This window comes from Lissotriton helveticus, chromosome 4_1 (assembly GCF_964261635.1).
Source record: "Lissotriton helveticus chromosome 4_1, aLisHel1.1, whole genome shotgun sequence".
NCBI classification, from domain to species: Eukaryota; Metazoa; Chordata; class Amphibia; order Caudata; family Salamandridae; genus Lissotriton; species Lissotriton helveticus.
The window spans coordinates 1,627,757,570-1,627,773,110 of NC_136063.1; positions in this window are offsets into that span (position 1 = coordinate 1,627,757,570).

Below are 15,541 nucleotides of genomic sequence, written 5' to 3' on the forward strand. Positions count from 1 at the left end.
GGAGATCCTGACAGTGAAGGACATATACAAATTTGACAGGCAGCATACCACCACGCCAATGCTGAAAGAGTGTGGTACGAGGGCGGAAGCTTGATTGCCGTCTACGTGGTAGAATCACTAGTAGGATGAATCTACCTCTGCCAAGACAGATGGTTGTTCCTGCATACGGAAATTACTCTGCCAGGCCATTGGAGGGATTTACAAGTCCATTGCGATGGGCAGACAGCGAGACTACCAAGATATAAATCAGGCCTTTAGCCACATTATTGGTTCTCAAAACCCTTCAGCAGGACAAGGCTTGAAGATTTAGCCATGCACGCCTCCACAAGTTTGAATACCTTTACCACAACATCCTGCTCAAGCTGTTAACAAGGTGGTAAAAGCTCAGAGTAGGGTGAATCTGGTTGTCTTGCTAACCATGGGTGTAACTTCTCTGCGCAGGCCTCAGCACCATATGCAGACCCTTGGGTGGATAACATGACTAAATGTCACTGTACTCCAACTGCTGGAAACGTTCCTTCTAGTTTGGTCTTTAGCTTGTAACTACTCAGGGCAGGTTTATCAACACAAGGTATATCCCCAGCCATTTCCACAGTAGGGTACAGTCTTCTGTGATCAGCTGAGCCCTTTCAGAACCAGGAGTCCTTCTGCCTTTTGTGCTCCTAAAGCAGGCAAGCAGGAGACCAACCACGTCAGACTTGAAGAACAGTTTCAGCCTCTGGGTGCCAGAAAAAGTCATGAGTCCCTACGTGACTTTTCCTTTGTCAGTCAGATTCATTTTATTTTAGGGCATTCTTCTTCTTCAGTTCGAGTCTTCCATGTTGTGGGGAGGTGATGATTGAAGTGCCAGATTTATCATTTGCACTAGCTATTGATTGGAAAGTTTCCGTATCAAATCCCAGCTACTTTCTTGCCCTCTACATACCTCCCTTTGTAGCACTTCATCTTACTGTAACCCAGTAACACTTTTTTTTTCAAAAACTGCACAGATAAATCAAATTGAGACTCTTGTTGCAAAATTCTAACTTGCACAAACGGGAGCATGGTTCAGGATGTGCAAATCAAAATTGTACAAACTGAGCAACTTTCCAGTGTTTGCAAATCAGAAAGTCAGGCTTCCAGGCAACACAATCATTGGCAGACTTTAACGCCTGACTTGAATTTCTGTAGTGGGGGTAAAAAGAGGTTTGCACCTTTTATTTGGATTTTTGGCCCCGAGAAGGAAGGGGTTCCCGGGGCCCAGCCCGGACCCCCTCCAATTTATATTTAAAACCCTAGGGAGGTGGTAGTCCGAGAGGAGGAGGGCACATGCAGGTCACAGGTCAAAATGCCATTGACAAAGCCCAGCAGAACTACGGCATCCTTGGCCCTTAACATGTTTCTAACTAATCTTTGACCACAGTGTTCATGTTATGTACCAATTATAAACTGTGGTGTTTTACTGTTTTTTCACCATACCACATATCACATGCCTAACCTTGCGCTGTTCACATTGCCACAAGCACTTCCTGTGCACTCATGTTTTGGATTACACATGCATATACTGAAATGTAATACAGCTGTCTGAAATAAATGCTTTCTTTGTATACTGTAATACAAACCGCATCATTCAACCTTGGTTTTCCCACTTTTCCTGGTCTCTTCTTGCAATTAATTTTACATACTAATAATTTCCTTTAAAACATTTCCTATTAAGACATTGTTGTCTGTTACAACATTTACCCAGGTCTCGGGGTCTCCTCCTCTTGTTTTTTCTCCCTCATCTCTTTATAGCACCTATCATTTAATTTAAGCTCAGCACAATGTAGGGTGTCAGAACACTTTACATCACATTTACATTATACAGAGACATTGAATCATACAAGTGTGTAAATTAGTGTATGGGGTATGTCACTTAAGATAATGAAGGCTACGAGGCGTAGGAGTCACATATCATCCGTACTGGTAGGTATATTTTAAGAGTGCTTGGTCTGGAGAAACATAACGCAGTGGTTTGGGTTGTCTGCACTAATATAAATAATGAATACACAAAAGAACCCTTTTTAACAACCTTAGAATAATGAAAGATTAAGAAAAAACAATAAGAGTCTAAAGTAGTTTGCATGTAGCTCTTCAATGCTGATTCATAGCTCACTGTACTTCATTAGGATCATAAATTATTATCTGCAAGTAACTTAAGAGGATCTCTGTTACAAAAGCAGCAACCCACAGAGCTATCTACATAATATTTGAGTCTGGGCTCTGCATATTACACATTGTGGACATTAACCCTTTCTACTACTTAAGAATAAGTCAAAACTGTAATTAGACAAAACACAGGTCTCTCCTGCAAGTACATTAAACACCATAGTTATCTTGGTATTATTATTTTATCCACACAAATATCTCTGCAGCAGGTGCTTTAATCTCCGAAAAATACCTGAATACATAGCACTGAGCTGGGTGACTCGTGTAGCTGCAGAGATTACATCACCCTAAAGCTGGCATTGGCTACAGCGCGGTCCATGCAGGTAACAACGGTGGCGCGGTGGGGACGGGTAAGGGGGTATTTCGGGGGAAGATTCCAAGGAAAATTAAATAAATAATACATTTTCCCTCGGCTTCATCCCTTGAAATCCCCCTTACCCGGCCCTACTGCCCCACTGCTGTTACCTGACTGAACTGCGGCTGATTGGCTACTGTACATAACTGAACACAATTGGGAAAAATGGTCTTACACTATACCTGCAGCGACTCTCCAATTCTGTCTGGGAGAACAGAGATTTTATAAATATCATTACAAGCGAAATTTGAATTGTGTTATCCTGGACCTACAAGGTGCATTGCAGTCCTCCCTGAATGGTATTTTAATTAAGAGATTAAGATGATAACCACTGCGTGTTTTTAAAGCCCATGATTTGACAGGGCCTAAAATCACCGTGGGCGGAGAACTCCACTCTGCCCGCAGAGTGTGCAGAGTTTTGCCTACTCCGTGTTCCGCGCAGAATGGCGAGTAGACAAAACTCCGCACACTCCGAGTGGAGCGGAGTGGGCCGCCACCCGCCTCCCACCCGCCCTATTAACAATAAGTAAAAACTTTTAAAATATGATTTAAGTAAAGAAAAATGCCTTACCTTAGCTGCGGCATCCCCGGGCTGCCCTATTCCTCTTCATTGCGTTCCTGGTCAGAACTGTGTATGCACGGTTTTGAACAAGAACACAATGATGAGCAAGAGGGCAGCCCGGGGAATCTGCAGCTAAGGTAAGGCATTTTTCTTTTCTTATAAATCGTTCTTAAAAGGTTTCCACTTATTGTTAATAGGGCGGGTGCGTAGCAGACCTACGCAGAGTTTCACAGAGTTTGTTTTCAACTCTGTGGTGCTCAACGTAGCCCCACTACGCCCACTACGCCCAGGGTTAGGCATAACAAGGCTGGTTAAATTCAGACCAGCTTGATGGGTTAAGCAAACAGTACAAAAGCCAGAATAATAATGCATGAATCTGAACCCCATGCCACTCCTCCTGGTGCATTCCATTCCATCGTTTTCATCTCATCTCATCTGTGCTGTTACAGGCAGTGAGTACTTAGATGGAGATTTATACAGAAAACCAAACTCAAGCCTCAAAATTGATAGTCCATCACACACTCCCTTTAAATGTGCCCACCAGAATGCCAATAAAGACTGCACCAGACATGTTTCAACTGTGGTAGATTAAGGTGACCAGTATTAGAGCCCAGGCATAAGTTGCAGGGTCATATTATGAACATATTAATGACCTATATCCAACTGCATATCCAAAAGACTTGTAAATGAAAGACATGCCTACCGTAGTCTTCCAGTGTCTCCTCTGTACAATAATGTATAGCTGGCTGGAATATGTCAGGCAATTAACACTCAGTTACCAGTTTCGCTCAGCAGAAATGTGCATGTGCACATATGAGAAAACCATACTTGCATTCAACTGTTGTGAGCAGGGATGTAGCTTGGTCACACTAGTTAAAATACATTTTACGAGAAATAGGGCAAGAGGAGCCCTTAAGGAGCAGTAAGAAGGGAGAGGAGTGCGGATTGTGAGGAGTACTTATAACTCAATATTTTAGTAAATACACTTTTTTAGATTTTAAAGCAAAGACAAGAGTGTGTGTGTATTCTTCTCTGGCATGTGTATGTAAAAATCCTTAGTGAAATCCGACAAACAGCACACCATACCCAGCTTAAAGAAATAGCACCCAACTATGTACTACTGAATACATTTATTAGGGGGTTGTAACACCCCAAACACCCCCCCATGCTACACCGCCATCTGTGAAGCTAGAATGGTATGTTTTTTGACGTACCACCTTTTATATCAGACTCAACAGTCCCCCTTGAGAATACTGTTGATGATGCTGCCATCTACTTGGTTGACTAAGAAAATTACACTACCATTCCACTGTTTTTTCATAAATAACACGTGAATGTTGAGTGGAGATTCTTCTTCAATATAAGTAAACGTGTCACCCCAGACCTTGATAAGTCTTTCCAAACGTCGATAACACACAGTCCTCCAAAACCGATAGCCTGGCAGTGGAGTGGTAGTGTAATTATATGACATGCTGAACATAGCCGTGAATTGAGAGGACTACATTTTATATCATTTGCGTTACTGACACACAACATGGGATATCTTGATGTCTTACTTGACATCAACACTCTATACATCTTTTGACCTAGTATAACGGCTGCATTCAATGAAGAATCCGCGCACAGATTGAACGTTTAGGAGAGGTACTTAGGCTAGGTGTCCGACTTTATGAACAGCACTAAGCAGCCGCAATTTGATGGATTTGAGTCGACCTACTTAAGCAGAATACGAACACGTACACGCATTTACTACCCTTGCCTTGAAAAAGTCTCTACGAGACGAAACACATTTCGGCGGTGTGAGCTGTGAAGTTTTTTTATAAATCTATGGATGTAAGAAAGAGTTGGAAGAATACGACTTGGCTTGAATCTCTGAATTTGGAGCTAGTTCTATAATAATGGACAATTGCATATTATAGATTGTGAATTAATTTATAACACATTAACCTGTTTCGATAGATTCAGAACATTTATCTAGGCCGTCCTGGATTATTTACATAATTGGAGAACGTTGGGAGTGCTGTGTGGTCTGCTCTCATTTTCTTTGAAATTTGGCACTTTGTGCTGTTTGACACCCTTGGTGGTGGGTGTGCATCAGGCCATAAGAGCACCCCTTAGGGGCAGATGAATACTTCTCTTATACAATATATAACACGCGTACTCTCCACGAGATATATTAACTCTATGTGCGGACGTTCTCTCTCTTGGTAGGGAGACACTACCACCTATCCTTTTTGTGAATACTTGCTTGACTAAGTAAGCACCCTTTGCGCCAAACAGTACAGATGAGGCAGCACTTATCTGGGCAAACAGTGCTTTTTAGTAGAGTCAATCAACTGTAACAATTATCAGCATCCTACCTTAATGTGGGGCGTTGATTTCTTTTTCAGATATTTTGAAGAGAGATGAAACACAACCCCTAAAGAACAAAATAAGCATAACAGGTGCATCTGTGACAGTTTCACCCAAAGAAGGCCTCTTGGTACTATTGACAGGCAACTGGTGTTTATTGTTACCCAACTCAACAGTAGTTTTTTTCTTCAATCCAAGAAGGATGAAAGGCTCAGTTGAAGGCTTAAACACACATCCCTGTAGTCAGCGTATTAGCGCATTTACCCATCGGACCAATACTCTTAGAAGCCTAATGCTGGAATCAAGCGTGTACCCCACCAAAGAAGGTGTCTATTGAATGTGAACTCAACCCATAGACTGATCTTTTCCTGTTCCCCTCTCATACATTGATCATCACCTCCTGTGAAAATGCACCCCTATTCCCCCTTATGCACTGGTCTGTGGCTGTTGACTGTACCAGGGACAGCTCAGGTGGGATGGTGTCTCCAAGAACGGCTGACTACATGATAGTGTGTAAGGCCGCTTTGCTGAAACAGCTGCACAGAATGGCAATAACTCAAACACCTGGCTCTACACCAAACATACTAATCATCAACATGGGCCTCACTATACATTAAATTAACTATCCACAAACCCTCCCCCCCCTCCTCAGAAACACTTCCAAACCAAACCAAAAAAATCCAATCACTCTCTCATAAATCATAAATCCCTGCATCCATACGTAGCGCATACACCCCTATTGTCCTCTCATTTGATTCATAAACTTCCTCTCTCTCCCAAAGATGAACTGGGTCTCAACAAGACCAATGCTTTCTTCAAGAAACCTATAAACACGTGTACGAACCGCCACTCACCTGCAGATAAAAAGTGCCAAACCAAATTTGCTTCCTAGTCCCTGTGCACCAAACTCATCAAAGCAAAGATTTAGGTGAGGGTGGGTGGCAAAAAGCTATCGCTGACCCTGCTGACCAGGGTGTACCCACTAAAAATGGCACCCACTACTGATATAGATTGCTCAAGCCCTATATAAGCCCCGCCCGCACCCCATGGGCCAATCACTGCCCCCTTGTCCATGGACCCTACCATCAGCCTGAAAATTCCAGAAGGGTAGGGCCTCCTGCCTACCCTTCTAAAACCATCATCAGGTGGGATGGTGCCTCCAAGAGCAACTCAGTACATGATAGTGTGTAAAAGGCCGATTTAATGAAACAGGTGCACAGAAGGGCAATAATCCAAAAACCTGGCTCTATGCCATACATATTAATCATGAACATGAGCCTCACTATACATTTCATTATCCACAAACCTCCTCCCTCTCCCCTAAGCAACACTTCCAAACCAATCAAAATCCAATCACATCCTCATCACACATAAATCCCCACATCCATACATTGTGCCTACACAACTGTTGTCCTCTTATTCCATTTATAAACTCCCCCTCTCCTCCAAAGCTCAACTGGGTGGAAACATGACCAATGCTTTCTTTAATAAACCTTTAAACTTGTGTATGAACTGCCACCAGAAGAAACCCTGAGTTTTTCCACTCACCCCCAAACTAGGACCCCACTGGCAAATGCAGCATCTAGACTAATACATTCATTACTTGCATCAAGTACAATCCAACCCATAAACCAAAAAGTGATCCCCATCATCATGAACACATTCCACTGCCTCATACTTGATGGCATTGTGCTCCAAGAAGACAAACACCTTCAGTCTACAACATTTTGGAATCTCCCTGTTTCACACATGGCCACACCTCAATATGGCCTCTTTATGGGCCCGAAATGCAACCTAAGAGCAAACAGACTCTTATTATTGATGGTTTTTCAAAACACATCACAGATGCAAATAGCGCTGATAGCTATCTGAGCACCAATGCCCCGAATGCTGAATCTCTGCCACGTCCAACCCTTTTCCTCAGCCTCATTCGCCATCCCAATTAGAAATTAATGAGTACCGAAATCCCGCAACTCACCAGACCTGCCAAACCAGACCAAAGCCATGCCCGCTGGGGCGACAGAAACTATTTCTATTGACCCCTCCATCTGCTCCCCAGCTTCTGCCATTGTAATCCCATTGCAGTCATTCAAAAACTGACAAAAAATCCTCAATCCAACCTCATCACTGCCTTGAGTGGCACCCTGTGGTGTGGGAGGGCGGTACATGTCCATGCCTAGCCCAACCTCCTACAAAATATCCTCTCAACCCTGACAGCCCTACATATAAAGTTCAGGTGACCCAACAAAATCTAGATGTCATTCTGCATTTTAGCTCTGGACAAAAATGTGTCCAAACTCAATGCATAAAAATGTGTGCACCTGAACGGGCCATCCTGTATTTTGTGGCATCAAAGGGACTCTCAAGTCATGGTTCAAGTTCTTAAAACAACGTCAAACTCTCCTTACAGTCTCCTAAACATGGAACCCCACCATGAAGAAATCATCCAAGCGGTGGGTCATAACTTCTTTCTAATCTTCATATATGAAAACATTTTGTAAATGGGAACTGAAAGCTTCATACAAGGAATGAGAGACCGAACAACCCATGGGCAAAGCCCTGTCCACAAAAAAATGTCCTCCAAACTGAATGATCAACAACTTGTGGTCTGCAGGCTGATTGGGAAGCAACTGGAAAGCTGGTTTGACATCACACTTCGCTATCATGGTACCCTTACCAACTTTATTGACCAGTTGAGCCGCTGTGTCAACAGATGCATAATGCACCCTAATGCACCCATAAACATGTGTTTGCTTCCACATTTAGAGCATTCATGACAGTACTTGCATTCTCCTGCAATGTCCCCTATTAAAGGACCAACATGCACCTGCCATCCCCATCTGTCCTCGTCCTTCCATACCCTCACATGTCTGGGTAGAACACCCACAAAAGGGCTTGTAAATGACCAGTCAACCATTCCCCTTATGAATCAATGGGGCTGGCTGCTTTGGTATCACAGTGTGTAAAAACAACTTGTTATCCAGCTGTCTCCACACCCCATCCTCTTCCTCTCCAAGGCGAGCCCAGAATTCCTCATCATAAATCACCCAGGCACAACCCCCGAAGGTTACCTGTACCTTTCCCACTACATCAAGATACTTATTTGCCCATGCAAAAGCCATCCATCCTGATGCTGCATTCTTCCCTGTTTTGCGAGATGCTGTTCTTGTTGCTACATCCTGAAAAACACCAAAACTGCTCTTCTGATTAGTCACACCATGTCCCCTTTGACCTGTGGGAGGTGCTGCCCACCAGTCATTCTCACAGTCACTCTCCTCCACAAACTTACCGTCATCCACAATCTCACCTTCTTTCAAGTCCCAATCATCTTCTCTGAGCCCACCAATATGCTCCGCATTCGTGCCTGGCACCTCCCCATCCCCCCTCCACTATCACCAAATTGCTCTTCGAATACATCCTGTGAAGGATCATAATCCTGCAAGGCGGATGCTTATTCCTGTCATTGCCTCTCCCAATTCTCGAACATTGCTGTCCCAGAGCTGGCAGTATAGATGCATGTTCTGTCTTCGGGCAGGGGTGGACAGGCCGCACCAGAGCCCCCCAGCTGTCTCCAAAGCAACACCTCTGCTGCACCTGCCTCAGGCTCCTGGCTGGCACTAAACAGACCCTGACATGCCCAGGGGCGCACATGTGACACCACACCCACCTGCTTGGTGTCCCATCCTGAAAAACCTCACCTCCTAATCGTACCATGGAGCAAGGCAGGAGACGAGAACCCGTCACTATCACTCCCAGAATGCCTATTCTCCCTAGGCATTAAAATCCCTTGCTCACTTCTTAATGTGGATGATGGCCTGCTCCCTCCCCTGAGAGCCCCCCTCTCCTTTGAGGTCCCCCTGCCTTGAAACTCTCACTCTGGCTTGGCCAAAACGCTCTCTCTCCAAGCATGAGCTGTTTCTCCAGCCTTTATACCAGCCCCTTGGGAAGCAATGGCAACACTGGAGGGGGCACGCACTGTTTCAGAAGGCTGCCTCCTTCCACCTCCTGCCCCATCTTCCATTGCCAGCTGTGCCTGTGGCATGAACTAAACATGTCCAGCGGCAGGCCATGAGACGTTATTGCCCTGTACCTCATCACTTCACTGCTGCCCCCATGTGAGCCAGAGATGTCACTGCACCCTCTGGCCACATGCTCACAGTCAGGCCCAGGTCCAGAGGAGCCACAAAACCAAGGCCTGGGCCAACCACCTCCTTCCAGACAGGATCTCCCGCACGCACTCCCATGAATAGTGAGGCCATAAATCTGGGGTTCGCACCGCGTCCCAATGCGTGTCCCCTGTTGCCATTGCCAAAAAGCAGCTTGGCCTCATCCTAGATCCCTGGGCCATTTCCCCTCCCCACTGCCCCCACTGCCAGCTTGGCCCCCACAGCGCACTATGTGACTGGCTCGCCATGGACAGATTTCTTGGCTGTGCCTTCCCTCACCATGACGGCCGACTGAACCTGTTGCCCCTGCCCACACTTGAACCACGTTTTTGTACCTTGTAGGAGGGTGAAGTGCAGGCATTAATGGCTGCCACTATTTTGAAAAAAGGGGACCCCTATATATTATAGTTCTACTTGCTATACATAGGGAAGGAACAAGACATTTGGAAGAGGTCTATAGCCAAGTAGTACAGATTCTTTTTTAGATTTCAATATTTGAATGTTTAGGTATATCAACATATATCGTCCAACTGTAGTAAGACACTTCAAAAAGATAATTTATTTGATACTAAATTTTATTAATGATTTATGTTTTACATATGATAAATGTTTATATATCTTTTTTGATTTTTTGTATATTTCTCTTTTTTTATCACATTAGTGGTTTATGAAAAACAATACAGTATATGAAGTGACTGATATTATATATAAGACTCGTGTATTTACATATTCATCTAAATTTGGAAAAAGTTTAAAAAACATAAACACAGGAGATAGAAGACATAATCAAAAAACTAAAAAACTCAGCAATTGAGTTGAAGGCAATACGGTAGATAACACTACGCGCGTTTCGGCTCTTGGGCCTTCTTCAGGTGACCGTCTATTGCTAGCAGGACAGATTGATAGACCCAGACTAGATATATGGCAGCCGTGAATTCAGAACAGCTGCAGAGTGGAGAAGTTGATCAGGTATAAAAATTCGGGATATCTGATTGCTTACATATCCTTTTTTCATAAGCGTAGTTGGCAAAGAAGCTTAACAGAGATTCTGTATCGTCTTTAGTAGTCTGTGGATGAGCTTATAAGTGATGATCTGTTAAATTTCAGACATTGTGGGCATGGCCGATGTTTTAACGATATTTGGCAACGAGACTTATAATTGAGGATCTTTCGTTTTCCAGGAGTTCGAATCAGATGTTAGTGTGCAGATTGCAGAAAAAAACTTAACTGTTGGTAGTCAGTTGGTGGCGAGGAACTCCCGGTATTCATGCATGAAGATAAATCAGCAGTGTATAAGCGGGGCACCCGGGAAACCCGACTGCCCCGCTTATACACTGCTGATTTATCTTCATGCATGAATACCGGGAGTTCCTCGCCACCAACTGACTACCAACAGTTACGTTTTTTTCTGCAATCTGCACACTAACATCTGATTCGAACTCCTGGAAAACGAAAGATCCTCAATTATAAGTCTCGTTGCCAAATATCGTTAAAACATCGGCCATGCCCACAATGTCTGAAATTTAACAGATCATCACTTATAAGCTCATCCACAGACTACTAAAGACGATACAGAATCTCTGTTAAGCTTCTTTGCCAACTACGCTTATGAAAAAAGGATATGTAAGCAATCAGATATCCCGAATTTTTATACCTGATCAACTTCTCCACTCTGCAGCTGTTCTGAATTCACGGCTGCCATATATCTAGTCTGGGTCTATCAATCTGTCCTGCTAGCAATAGACGGTCACCTGAAGAAGGCCCAAGAGCCGAAACGCGCGTAGTGTTATCTACCGTATTGCCTTCAACTCAATTGCTGAGTTTTTTAGTTTTTTGATTATGTCTTCTATCTCCTGTGTTTATGTTTTTTAAACTTTTTCCAAATTTAGATGAATATGTAAATACACGAGTCTTATATATAATATCAGTCACTTCATATACTGTATTGTTTTTCATAAACCACTAATGTGATAAAAAAAGAGAAATATACAAAAAATCTAAAAAGATATATAAACATTTATCATATGTAAAACATAAATCATTAATAAAATTTAGTATCAAATAAATTATCTTTTTGAAGTGTCTTACTACAGTTGGACGATATATGTTGATATACCTAAACATTCAAATATTGAAATCTAAAAAAGAATCTGTATTAATGGCTGCCACCACACCTCCAGCTGCCCTCCGCTTTGGACGCTTAGGATGGGCTATGACCACCTACACCAAAGCACCCTCTGACAGCAGGTCGACCCTGCCTGACAGCCTGCTGAAGCAGGAGAAGGGCCTGCCTCACACTGTCAGGGACATCCATTTCACCATGAAGCACCACTATAAAACACTAATGGTAAAAACTATCACAGACGCCTCAACCAGGGTGTACCCACTAAAAATGGCACCCACTACTTTTTTTAAATAAATGTTCTAATTAGTCCTCATTCACATTTTCACTATCAGCTACAGGCCTGGCGCCCCGCTGTATAGTCTTTCTTATCCTCCTGAGGCACCGGCCTAGGAAGAAAATCAACCACCTCTGATTTTATCCTGGATGGCCTCCAAATTTCAGGGTCAGATGTTATCATTGGACCTTTTTTTATTTATTTATTTATTTTAAAACATCTGTTTATTGTTTTTTCAAATAAGCAGGTCTATAACAGCATCGTACATTCAATAGTGACACAGATCGGTTACAGTGCAATGGTACATGCATTTATCAGTTATTTATACAACTTACATCATAGGTACCACATTACATAAATCACTACGTTCGTGTGGAACTTGTACGGCCTATTGCAAAACACTTTCAGTGACATTCCCAGGAGTTCTCATACATCTTTGTATAGTCATAAGCAATCCAAACTTATATTTTTTCACTATCCTCTGCCGATCCCCACCCCGTTCCCAAGTGGCTAACTCATCCACCCTCAGCTCATACCATGTGTAGGGGCTGTTGCCTATCACAGCTTGCTCACAGTTCCCCTTTATTCTATTGCGGCTCTTCTCTCGGGTGGGCTAGCAAATAGCCCCTCAATGGGGCCCATTCATCCCTGGGCCTGGAGGCCGGTGGTAGTAGTTCCGCCTAGGTCGAGAGTCTCTCTTGGCACACTACTAAGTCAGTAATCCATTCCTTAAACGTGGGCGCTCGCCCTCTTCCCCATCGGCACTCCACCCTTCTCTTGGCCATGAGGAGTGCCAATGCAGTAAACTGCGATGTTCAGATCGAAGTGACTTGATGTGTCCTAGCAGCGCCATCAATGGGGTGGCTTCTACAGGTCAATCATTTCCCTCAGTGCCTTAAACACCTGTTCCCAATACTCTCTTACTTCAGGGCACCCAAATGCTAAGTGCAGAAAGTCTTCCCCTGCTGTGCGGCATCTGTCACACCAGTCTTCCACTCTTAATTTGAACCTATACATCTTGGCCGGTGTGTAATACAATCTATGTAAAAATGTATTGTGAATTAGCCGAAGTCTGCTACTGGCTGTTGCATGCTCAGTTTGCAGACAGCTCCCTTCCCACTGTTCATCAGTTAGTTCCAGCCCCAGTTCCTCATTCCACTTCCTGCGCGCCGGTGGTGGTGTTGTTGCCAAGTGTGTGTGTGTCGTGTGATATATCAGTGACACCGCCCTTTTGGGTAAGTCCTTCTCTAACACAAGCAGCAGTGGGACAAGCACTGGCGGTTCCGCCGGGAATTCAGGAGTTATCGATCTCACCCCAATTCTAAGTCTGAGATATACAAATACGTCTAGTGGCGTCTGGTGTGTTGTTTGGAACATGTGATCAATACTACAAAATTGTCCATCATGTTATAGGTCTCCCCAAGTGAATATGCCAGCCTGTGCTTGGAATTTCTTTAAAAAAAAACTCCTGCATCAGTGGCATATCGGTGTGGTACGCGAGCGGCAGCAGAGGCGAATATGTCATGGGTACGTCTAGCATGCGTTGTATGCGTTGCCATGCAGCTATTGTGCCCGTGAGAGCGTTGGTTGCCCTATCTCTGTCTTTTACTGCTACATATAAAACTCCTTCTATGGGTGTGGGGTGCGACAGTCAATGTTCGGCTGCCACTTGTGGCATATATTTCGGCTGCTTCACTCAATACCAAGCGTAATGGGCCTGTGCGCTTAGAAAATAGAGTTCAAAGTTTGGGATTCCAAACCCGCCTTGCGAGTATGGTCTCGTCATCTCTTCCCACTGTAGTCTAGGTTTTTTTCCTCCTCATACTAACCGAATCATCTCCGATTTCTGTGATCTAAAGAAAAATGCGCCCGGATAAAAAGGGATATTCAAGAAAAGATACAGCAGCCAGGGGAGCACCACCATTTTGATCAAAGACGCTCGGCCCGCCATAGACAGGAGCAGCGCCACCCAGCGCGTTACACAGTCTGTTATGTTATTCATGCCGTGTCATAATTCAGCCGCATGAGTTCTTCTTTATTTCTAGTGACTCTTATCCCCAAGTATTTCAGTTCCTCCATACACCACTCCAGAGGAAAGTCTAAGGAGAAGCGCATGCTGGCTGTGGCCAGTGGAAAAATACGTGATTTTTCCCAGTTTATGTGAACACCCGAGAGCTGCCCAAAAATAATAAATTCTCTCAATATCGGGTTTAGGTTTTGCTGTGGGTCACGAACATACAGAGTGATGTCGTCCACGTATAATGAGACTAATACCTGACGCAAATTACATCAGAGTGCCTTATCATTGTGATGTTGTCTTAATTTTGCCGCCAGCGACTCTGTCACTGTTGCAAAAAGCAATGGGGAAAGCGTGCCCCCTTGTCGCTGTTAAGGGTGCACACACTGCAACTGGTTTTCCCACGTAATCCTGTGCTACACTGGTCTTGTTTCTTGTTCCTATCCCCTATATGAGTAGAAATTGTAAACTGCTACATTTTGGGCATTAAACTATGAAGAGATTCATGTTAAAATACACTTTATATCTTCAAGTATACTTCTGTTGCCTTGACCAATACTTGTTTATTGCTGCCACGATCATTACCTAAACCAATGTTAGTTGCTATTTCTAGAAGCATCATGTTCAGACAGCGACACGTGTTGGCATTCTAAGGAGTTTCCACTTGTAGCGTATGCTAATGTATAAACTGCCGTGAGCAAAGCCTATTTAAGGACTGCGGATACACGTGTCAGCGCTTCGTCTGTGTTGCTTTTCCGATGAGCGCTTCAGTTCTGCAACTCGGCCAAATCCTGACTTCTTCCACATCCCTCAAGATCCTGTCTCCTTCCAAGAAACAACCTGTGTCCACTCCCCGCTTACAAAATTCCGCTCCCGCCTCCCGAATGCAAGTGCCGGTATTTGTTTACTTACCTAATTACCGCAGGCAGCTCGAAGTCTTCAGGCGATCGTCGAAAGCTGGTGACGCGCCTTCTTCAACCGGAAGCGCCAGCTCGTGACACTCTTTCCTCCCGAACTCTGCTGGAAAGTGAGAAAGGACAGTAAGACTTTCAAACTTTAAAGACTAAAATTACATTGTTTCTTTTCAGCGCGCTGCAAGAGAACTAAGCCTAGGTAAAAACAATTCAGTTTATGGACCTTACATTTTTTTTATCATGCTAAAAAACAAATGTTGATGACATTTCTTGATCGTGTTGAAGAGCCTGTGAGGTTAAACAAGCTTTGGCAAAACCAATTGTACTAAAAGATTAGGATAGCTTGTGAGGTTAAACAAGCTTTGACAAAAGCAATTGTACTAAAAAGATTACAAGTTGTTTAAGCAAACCAAGGCCTACAATTTGTTCAATCTTGTAAACAACTGATATAATGTCTATGTGCATTTAGTGATAACAGACGCGTAGGTTGCTGGCATTGTTCTTTTTCTTTTCTTATGATTACAGAAACCCCATTGACAGATGTAATACAGAAATATCAGGTATGTGCATGAGTTTGGAGTGAAACTTG